Source organism: Apis florea, unplaced genomic scaffold (assembly GCF_048593485.1).
Source record: "Apis florea isolate Af1SG1 unplaced genomic scaffold, ASM4859348v1 contig_3203_pilon, whole genome shotgun sequence".
Classification (NCBI taxonomy): Eukaryota; Metazoa; Arthropoda; class Insecta; order Hymenoptera; family Apidae; genus Apis; species Apis florea.
In genome coordinates, this window is record NW_028256723.1 from 6,157,285 (window position 1) to 6,162,212 (window position 4,928).

The following is a 4,928-nucleotide window of genomic DNA, read 5'->3' on the forward strand; positions in this document are numbered from 1 at the left end:
TGTTGACAAACCACACAGTAGTAGAAAAGCTATAGTTTCAATATTCAAAATCGTAAAGATTCATTTCATTTATGAAGCTAGGTTAGGATAATCATGTAAGATTGGAAATATTTTCGAAATTATTAATTATTTTATACATATAATTATTATCTTCACTATTTGAATACAAAATTTATAAATTAAACTATTGTCAATTTATAATTAGTCTACGTATATTATGAAAAATAAAGAAATTTTTACATTATATCGATACGTTAGAATTCTCTTAATGCATTGAGGTTTAGATTGCTATAAGTGACAAATACCACGTCGATCGAGAGATCGAACGAAAATGAAATCAAAAAACTCGAGATCATGAAAACTTGAATATTTTCAAAAAATGGTCCTCGAGGTCATCGTTCACTTCTCAACTAAGAATCTCGTTAAAATTTCATTTCGCGAGCAATGCGCCCTTTCCAGTTCGTTCAAGCTTGCTTCTTCGTCCCTCGAAATACAGCCTTCATGGAGGAGAGGAAGACAGAGCACGCGAGATATTGCATCGCGGGTGCTCCAGGAATTTCGTCGTCCTTACGTCGCGCGACATATTTTATGGAAAGCCGCCTTTCTTCTTGCGACCATCTCCATTGCAACGAGATCGAACGTCTTCGCTCCATGATATATAAATAAACGAAATTTTTGCAAATTCCACATTTAACACAGTTTGAATTTTTCGAGGAATATTTTTTTTATGAATAATCGTAAAAATGTCGTCATTGCTTTCCTGTGTGTTCAAACAATTCACGAGGAAGTGAAGGTTTAAATAAAGCTTGATTACAGAAAAGAAAAATTGATATTAATTTTAAATTTGAGAGATCAGATCGTGTTAATGTTTAATTGTATCAAATGATTTTTTAATTCTTTTTCGAATGAAGTTATATAGATTATCTGCTAACAATTCTACATTTCTATATTGCGCGAGTAATTTTTTTTAAAAATTTAGTTAATTCTAGATTGGATTCGTGCGAATTATCGACAGTAATTTATTAGAAGATTATTGCACGATTATATAAGTAAAAAGTATAGAATAAAGTTTTTAGACTAGTTATATTTCAAATAACTTTGAAGTAACTTTGGTCACGAAGAAAGGAACTTCGTATCTCTAAATTCCGAACCGTCTTCTCAAAAATGCCATGAATTTTAAGAAGATTTAGATTTTTCTCAAACTTTGCTCAATGTTTTTTTTCAAAAAAAAGGACAAAGAAAGTGTGGAACAGACGATTCAAAGACTATTAATGTCACATTAATCGCAAACGCAAAGACGTCTCTTCCTTTTTTTTTTCCTCTTCTTTCTCTCTCTCCTCTTTCCTCCCACTGCTGTTTCCTTTGGCACACTTCCAAACGAATCATAGCTTCCCGCCATTGGACCACGTTTTCCCCTCTCCTGTTGAAGAAATTAACTTAGGATCCTGTTGAACTCGCGTTACAAAGAGACCACGAACGTTTGTACTCTTGCTATCCTTCGACAACGGGCGCTTGTTAACCGTCAATGAGAGAAAATCGTTCTTGACTCTGATTTATGTCCGTGAAATTCGAGTGAACGACTCCCCTAAGGATCGCGCGACTTTATCACGAATCTTTACGAAGCGGGATGAATCTTGAAGGATTTTTTTGGATGAGAATATTCGAATTTCTTACTTTTTTAAATTTTATAAACAAAACGAAATTAAAATTGTATTTACGAAAAATTTAAGATTAAATTTTGGGAAAGTTTTCGTTCTTCTTTAAAAGACTTCGTGCTGAATAATTTCATCGTTACAAGATAATTACGGATAATAACAATGATTAATCTTCATTGAGATTTCATTCTAATAAATGATCAATTTTCACTTTAACAAATCTTATCTTTAAAATAATTGAGATATTGTATTTTTTTAAATTTCTATAAAGATAATTAAAGTTCAAAGATCGAGAGCTTCCATTCTTCTTTAACAAATTGTTACGAGATAATTATAAATAAATAATCACAAATAAATAAATCCTAATATTTCCCAAAATTAAACGCACATGAAGAATTAAAATTCGGAACGCGGACCTCGAAGAAACATCCGCTCTCCTTCAAAAGACTTTCACGTTCGGCGCAGACAATTACAAGAGTTTTAGTCCAGAAATGTCTGGAGATCACGTAAGGGGCAGGTTCCACGGCTCGATTGTTTTTCCAGACGCGGCACGATTTGTAATTTCGCGTTATTTCACGATTCAATTAATGAAACGTCAAGGGCAGCCGGTTTACTAGCTTTAGCTGGAAAAAGGAGGAAGGAGGAAAGAAAAAAAAAAGGAAAAATTGCGGAATCGGGGGAAGAGGTATCGAAATCCCGGCGTGGAAATTTTTTTTCCAGCCAAATAAATCGTCCCCGGGATCCAATATCTCTGAGAAGTTTCCGCCACAATGGCGGCGTTCTCTGTCGGTCAAAGTTTCTCAATGCGGGGAAGCTCTGCTCGCTTTGGAGGAACTTCCAATTCGTGTCTCATTGTTGGGAGATCGTTGTCTCCGTGAGAATCGACGAAACGTTTGTCGCTTAGAAAACATTTTCCAATCGATCCACGAGGAAATTATGGTTGTTCCCTCGTGAGAAATTAGCTTGTAGATAATATAATTGATTGACAAACTTTTTCCAATTGATAGACGAGGAAACGACTTGTGGCTTGTCTTCGTGGGAAGTTGGATTGTTGGAAATGGTGGATTCTTTGAGAATATTTTTGATTGTTTTCGTGGTTATAGCATAATTGAATAGTATGACTGATTAATAACCTTTTCCAATTGGCAATTCAACGAGGCAATTATTGTAGCATAATGGAACAGCTGATTAACAACCGTTTCCAATCGGTTAATGAGAAAACGACTTATGGCTGTTTTCATGGAATATTTGTCGAATAGTGGATTGTAGGCTTTGAGAATATTTTTAATCTTTCTTTTTTAATATTTTCGTGATCGTAATTGAATAGTATAACTAATTAACAACTTTTTCCAATCGAAGAACTTATGGCTGTTTTCATGAAAAGTTGAATATTTGTAAAATAATGGATTGTAGGCTTTGAGAATATTATGGCTGTTTTCATGAAAAGTTAGAATATTTGTAGAATAGTGGATTGTAGGCTTTGAGAATATTTTTGATCTTTGTTTTCGAGATTGAATAGTATAACTGATTAACAATCTTAACAATCAGAGGACTTATGGCTGTTTTCATGAAAAGTTGGAATATTTGTCGAATAGTGGATTGTAGGCTTTGAGAATATTTTTAATCTTTTTTTTTTAATATTTTCGTGATCGTAATTGAATAGTATAACTAATTAACAACTTTTTCCAATCGAAGAACTTATGGCTGTTTTCATGAAAAATTGAATATTTGTAAAATAATGGATTGTAGGCTTTGAGAATATTTTATTATGGCTGTTTTCATGAAAAGTTGAATATTTGTAGAATAATGGATTGTAGGCTTTGAGAATATTTTTGATCTTTGTTTTCGAGATTGAATAGTATAACTGATTAACAATCTTAACAATCAGAGGACTTATGGCTGTTTTCATGAAAAGTTGGAATATTTGTCGAATAGTGGATTGTAGGCTTTGAGAATATTTTTAATCTTTTTTTTTTAATATTTTCGTGATCGTAATTGAATAGTATAACTAATTAACAACTTTTTCCAATCGAAGAACTTATGGCTGTTTTCATGAAAAGTTGAATATTTGTAAAATAATGGATTGTAGGCTTTGAGAATATTTTATTATGGCTGTTTTCATGAAAAGTTGAATATTTGTAAAATAATGGATTGTAGGCTTTGAGAATATTTTATTATGGCTGTTTTCATGAAAAGTTAGAGTATTTGTAGAATAGTGAATTGTAGGCTTTGAGAATATTTTTGATCTTTGTTTTCGAGATTGAATAGTATAACTGATTAACAATTTTTTCCAATTGATCGATGAGGAAACGACTTATGGCTGTTTTCATGAAAAGTTGGAATATTTTTGACGTATCTTTATTTTTGTAATTATTTTGTAATTATAACATGGTGAAGTAGTATAACTGATTAATAATTGATCTATGAGGAAATTACTGTTGTTTTCATGATCTCAACACAATGGAATATTATAATTGATTAACAATCTCTTCCAATTGATGGATGAAGAAACGACTTATGGCTGTTTTCATGGAAAGTTGGAATATTTATAGAATTCTCTTAGTGTATTGGATTCTAGTGTATTTTGTTTTCGTGACGTAACAAGCTGATTAATAAGTGAAAGAGCATATGTTTAGAAAATGTTTTCCAATTAGTCGATGAGCAAATGATTTGTGGATTATTTTTTAGAATGGCGAATTATAAGTTTTGAAAATATTTTTAATAATGTAATAATGTATATATTTCTAATGAAATCTTGTAATGAATGTAGTTAAATTAATAAGAGAGAAAGAGAGAAAAGGAATGTTTTTGAATGGATAAATAAGTAATTTTTAAAAATCGTATATAACAATATCTCGAAATAGAATTTACTCGATAATATTTTTAAACTATTTTAACAATTTTTTTTTTTTATAAAATCTGACGATAAATCATGATTGAAAATAGTTTTCTTTTCAAAAGTTCAGAAACACATGGCGATTCGATGCAGCAGAAAAAGCTTGTAAACGTGATATGCACGTTCAACGAAATCGTATTTCATCGTTGCAAAAACTTTTATGGTTCGTACTGGCTAATACAGATCTATGGACGGCCGTGGAAAAGAATACAAAGCAATAAACGTAGGAGACTCATTAATAGTTAGTATCACAAAAAACAATCATAGAGCCGCAGTTTAGTCGCAGATTTATGGCAAGTATTAAGAGAATTTTTTCTCGTTAAATCGGGTAATCTAGGAGTATAACTCGACATAACTCGATTAAATTATCTTTCTCT